Below are 6,443 nucleotides of genomic sequence, written 5' to 3'. Positions count from 1 at the left end.
AAGGAAAATGTGCTTTAAATTTATTGAATATCTGATCTATCACTGGACATATTAAATTCTAATTACCTAAGGTGGATTAAGGTAAGGTCTTGACTTCCTTTCTTGCTGAATAGTGACCTGTGAGCCATATAAAACCTTTCCTCCTCAGGTTAGTTCCGGCCAGTGTTTCTTATACTAACAGGAACTGAACTTGAAAGGAAGCACTGATAAAAACTGATGAACATACATTGTCCTTTTAAAAGGCCTACCAGGCATAGGAGGGAATGGTAGGATCCTTGGTGGATCATACTGTGGAGCATCTCCATAGATGTTTCCTGGAGGCAGAACACGGCAACCTGGATCCTCTGTGAAGGCAGGGCCTCTGGGGCATCTGGCCTCAGGAACCAGTGGAACATTCAAGTCTTGTCCAGAAGCGTTGCATTCAGCATAGCCTGAATTGGGCAAAGTTGATTTCTTTAACAGAGTGGCAATCAACAGTCAGTGAAATTGCTTGATTCACAGCTCCTTTACTGGAAGGGAAAGGCATAAAAGAAAGCACTACATGCAACTCCAGAAAGCATGAGAACAGGCAGTTTTCCACAGAAGTGTAGGATCCCCTTATTTGTTATCCTAAGTATTTTAAATAACTCAAGAGAAATCTTTAAGCATGATAGGTAGTAACACTCTATTTAGCTCATCCTAAAATGCAAGTACACTTCAAGCATATCAAAACAGACACTCTAAACATAGAAATGTATCATGGGGTGGTAGCACATGTTTTAAATAACAGAACTCAGAAAGCAAAGGTAGGTGTATCTCTGCCAGTTCAAGGCCAGTCTGGTGAAAAGAGTGAGTTCTTAGTTCGAGGACATGCTCCGTAGCTTCTGGAAAATCCTATCTCCAGGGGGAGAAACAAAAAAAATAAAAGAAACTTTTACAAAACACACCAATAAAAGGAAAATGGTAAAGATGTTGATTTTTCAAAATGGCCAAAATTAATGCTATATTTGAAAACTAAAATAAACTTTAAGATTCAAATAAGTTTTCAAGGAAGAAATATCTGAAATAGTGTACAGCATGTAAAGAAATTTTGAAATTCATCTAAATGTTGAACTTTTTCAAATATTAGGTACCTTATTTTATTTTTCCTTTAAATTTCACATGAATAGGTATATTGCCAGCATGTATGTCTGCGTACTACACACATCCAATATTCTGGAAGGATAGAATAGGGCTTCAGATCTCTTGAAACAGGAGTTAAGTATTGGGAGCCATCACTAAGGTGCTTGGAAACAAACACAGATCCTCTTGGAGAGTTGGCAGGGCTCTTAACCTGTAATCCATTTCTCCAGCCTATGTATTTTTTTGAGACAAAATCTGCTTATACAACACAAACTGGCTTTCAAATTACCATCCTCCTGCCAAAATGCTAGGATTACATATACCATCAATACCTGGCCTGTGATCTATACAATTTCCCTGGTTATGAGCCAACAATGAAAGGGTTAATGCTAAGTACAGGCATATTTCATAAATATGGTAATATCATACAGTAGAAGAGCTCTATCTTGTTCTAATCAAACCAAGAAACTCCTTGTGGATCCATGGGTAGATTTCAATGTCCAATACTTACCACAGGGTTATGTTTGGTGGCACTCTTTCCCTGATTCCAAAGTAGAGGATACTGGCCTATCTAGACAGGAAAATTAAACCAGGAAAACTTGATGAGTTTTATTTTACTCCTAAACCATTTTCAGATCCATATGGCACTGACATGTTCCACTCCCCTTGCCAGGGCAGAGAATAAATTGACACAAATACAATAGTGCTCCTCATTAGGATTCTCAAAGCAGATGGAGACAGAACAGACATTCTTTTGTCATGTGCTGATGACCTTTCCAGCTGGACCCTAAGCAATTTGTAGATTGTGTGGGAAAATGTCAGGGATGAACAAGAAATCTAGTGTTATAGAAACTCCCTAGAAACTACAAGGCTGACCACAGTTAAGGGATCCATATCCTGTAGTGGCCATTTTCTATAATCAGGTGAGGCTGCATATGGAGGGACTGAGAGACCAACTCAGCAACAAAACCTTAACCTTGCAAGTAGTCCTGCCTACAAAAAGTGGCGGAGGAAATGTCTCACAATCTGTGTGAGAGCCCAACTGTGGTGGTTTGGGAAAAAAATGGCTCCTAAAGGGAGTGGCTCTATTAGGAGGTATGGCCTTATTGGTGGAAGTGCGTCATTGTGCAGAAGGAGAGTGAGAAGAATATGTTGTTTCTATGTGAAATGAAAAAAAATATTTTAAAAATATGTTCATGGATCTATATAAATATACAATATGCTGTCAGTACAAGAATCTATATTTTAAAAGGCAGTTGAAGGACAAAAGCCACATGGCAGCAACCTCTGAAGAATTCTTAACATCGCTTCTGAACAGATGCTTTCCATTGTATCTACCATTGTCTACCTTTCTAAGGATTACATATTGCTTTTCTGTTCTGTTTTTAAAGGCAGATGAAGCAGAGAATGTTACTCATGTAACCTATGATTATACATTTGTATTGGTGAAAAGAAATGCTTGATTCAATTTCTTGAGCTTTAACCCTTCCCATTATTACTTCAATTACCCAAAGTGTAAGGGAATCTAAATGTGTTTTCAGGCTCTTGTCTTGATGCTAAGAGAAAATTATGACATAGCATAAAACTGGGTCTCTAGGTTTCACAGAGAAAGGAACTGAAATTTAGTATGTGATTACTTCAGGCCAGAATTAGCCCTTAAATCATGAGTTTGATTTCTTGAATTGTAATTTTAGGTCAGATATAGAACCATTATGCATGATTTTATGCACGGTAAAATTAATAGCATTTTGGGAATAGAAATAGCTACCAGACGGTAAAATAGTGGTCCAGGAAGAGAAAGAATCAAAACAGGTTGAAACAGAGATATAATGAAGTCAAGATTACAAAAGTTTCAATATAAAACTTTATTGTAAATAAATACCAGTCGTAAGTTCTTTTAAATCTGCTCAGTCAAGAATAAAATGGGAATGATGAGGTAGAAATACATGTTGTAAAAATGTAGAAACAGAACAGGGGGAAACAGTGTGTTCAGTACAAAGCTTTGCTTTCTGTCTGGAGCAGAAACACCTCCTGACCACTGAGTGTTCCCAATGACACTAGGGAACCATTCTAGTCACTATCACAGCTCTGTGCAAGAGAATGAGTTCTTATGCTGTCCCTTGACACCTAAGCAAAATCCAACTGAATATAGAAAAATCACTGATTCAACCCACTGATGGGAAATTCATTAGTTAGGTCTCACCCTCCATTCCTATCAGTATGCAAGACCAAGAACATGAACACCAGTCTGAAGACAGTTCAACTCCCTACCTCAGAAAGAGGTGCCTCAGGAAAGTTACATGGTGTCAGCTCTCTCAACCCAACCGACAGAAAACAAGCAACATTTCACACATTAAGAATAAAACGAAATATGTGGAGATTCATACCCTTAATTCCAGCACTCCATGGCAAGAAACAGGAATGGCTCCAATTTCAAGACAATCCTGGTCAACACAGCAAAGTTCCTGGACAAGCAAAGCTACACACACAAAAACCCTGTCTCTAAGAAACAAACAAATCAATAACTAGATAGTCAAAATGAGAGAACCAGAAATTATAAGGAGTATGGTTTTTTCGCATGCCGCTGCTGGTCTTGTCCCGCCGCCGTGCCAGCCCGAATTAATACACTGAGACTCTGTATTAGATATAATTCTGTTGGCCTGGTTACTTGTTTCTTATCGGCTAGCTCTATCTTAATTATTAACCCATTTCTGCTGATCTATGTATTTCTCTTACCGGGGAGCCGGCTGGCATACTGCTTTCTCCCAACTCTCCATCTTGGTTCCTCCTTACTACTTCCTCTTTTCTCCTTGTCTCCTAGTCCCTCCTATCTTCCTTTCCTATTGGCCAACAGTGCTTTATTATTAAACCAGTATGAGAACCATATATACATAATGGCATCTTCCATCAAGAAATTATATAAGAAACCAGTCAGTAGAACTGCCAGGATATAGGGGAATTACTCACTGTGTCAGCCTGAGACCCTGAGCTCTCTAAATAACCTACTGTAGAAAAATTATCTTACAGCTATTAACTAATCATCATACATCCAGCATGAAATTGGGTGTGCCTGTGTCTGCTTGTGCATGCTCTCTCTTTATATATATATATCTGTTTCTCAAACACACACACACACACACACACACACACACACACACACACACATTGGTTTTGAACCTTAAAACTCGTCAGTGGACAAAAGAAAATCCTGAAATTCATTAGACAATTAGACAATATCCTGTCTTTCTTTCAAGTATAAAACATATTTAAGGTTTTAAAATGTATTGCTTTATTTTGGGTCATTTATATCTAACTAAAAGTAGTAGGGTGCATACTTTGTAAGATACTCAAATCAGAAAATCTCAAATATTGGTTAGGCAATGGTGGTGCATGCCTCTAATCCATGCACTTGGGAGGCAGAGGCAGGCAGATTAAATGAGTTTGAGACCAGCTTCATGAACAAGAACTAGTTCCAGGACCAGCCTCCAAAGCCAAAGAAAAACCCTGTACCATGTTTCAAAATAAATAATTAAATGAACAAATAGAAAGAAAGAAAGGAAAGAATGAATGAAAAAGAAAAAAGAAAAATGTGCTCTCCGGGCTTGGGCTTAGGTTCCAGCTACATGGCTAAACGCACCAAGATGGTCGGGATCATTGGGAAGTACGGAACCCATTTTAGTGCCTCCCTCCGGAAAATGGTGAAGAAAATTGAAATCAACCAGCACGCCAAGTACACTTGGTCCTTCTGTGGCAAGACCAAGATTAAGAGATGAGCAGTTGGCATCTGGCACTGTGGTTCCTGCATAAATTAGGTGGCAGGAGGGGACCAGATATACAACACTACTTGTGCAGTCACAGTGAAGTCTGCCATCAGAAGACGGAAGGAACTGAAAGACCAGTAAAAATGCTATTGCTTGAAAACCCCTTCCTCAAATAAATGGGTTAATTTACGTAAAAAAAAAAGAAAAAGAAAAATATTTTATGTTATTTTATGTTGTTTTGTTACTTTTAGTTTTCTTTCTGTAATTTATGTATGCAAGTATTTTGTGTACTTGCATGCCTCTGGACTATATACTCACAACCATGAACTACATACATGTATAGAGCATTACATACATGCTGGTACATACATTGTATGCTGCATAACATGGGCAAGCATACTGTACATGGCATTGCATCCATGCATGTGCTCTACATGCATGCTTACTGCACTACGTGTATGCCTTTTGCAACAATGAATGCCTCGTACACTATATTCATGTTGGTTTACTTCATGAATATCTGTGAACTTAATGTAATGGTAAGCACCACATACATACATTGTGAAATTGTAGGCAAAGAGGCCATTGGATTCCCTGGGATTGGAACTGCCATGCGGATGTTAGGAACCAAGACCATGTCCTCTTATCTGCACTAGATTCCAGTCTTAACTAATGAGTCACCATCAGTCCAGTCCCACAAAATTCTCTTTTGAAGGACTAATTTTTTTGCACAGGTGAAAAGACTAATTTACTGGAAAATTTTTTTGGGAAACTGGCTGGTTTCAGTAATGCCAAAGGCAAACAATGCTTTAAATCAATTAAAATTCATTTGATTAAACACACAGTTACATTTACTTTTGCCTACAATCATGGTGAACACATTTCTGGAATAAAGAAACAACTGTTTGAGTTTAAGATACATCAATTATGAGATTGCCTGTATAAAACTTCCACAATTATGGATGACATAATCAAAGTAAAATACACTATGCAGAATAAAATGAAGTGGAAATGATTTACTCATAAGATTCTTATTTAAATCATCTTTTCTACAAACTACTATCCTGACAATATGTTTCCATTAAGCTGCAATTTGAGCAACAAAAGTGATCTTGAACTGAAAATGATAAGAAATGACCGCCATAGAAATGGTCAGGTCTCCTGTGCTTGTGGAAGTTCTGGGGCAGATTTTTTGGAAGGCAGAATGAAGTCTGGAGAGAGTTCATTTCTACTTCTCAAAAGAGAGGGTGGGGGAAGAACCCAGAAGTTGGGAGAAGGCTAAGTGGAAAGCCGCTCAGTTTGTACACATTCTACCATGTTGCAAGAGATGAGTAAAGGACAGTGGAGGTTGAAATCCTGTATGGCACCCACGGTAAACCACAAAATACAGCCCATACTGGTGAACAAAACTCACACCACAATATTTGATATTACAAATAATCTTGATATTTAAAGTGGACTTCTTACCGACATGGGATTCATGAGAACAACACCAACAATTTCAGGAATACACTCAAGACATATTGTAGAACGGATTTCAATGTAGTAAAACTTTCAAGAGTAACATTGAAATTAGTGATC

Source organism: Phodopus roborovskii, unplaced genomic scaffold, assembly GCF_943737965.1.
Source record: "Phodopus roborovskii unplaced genomic scaffold, PHOROB, whole genome shotgun sequence".
NCBI classification, from domain to species: domain Eukaryota; kingdom Metazoa; phylum Chordata; class Mammalia; order Rodentia; family Cricetidae; genus Phodopus; species Phodopus roborovskii.
Note: the sequence above shows the minus strand (reverse complement) of the source record.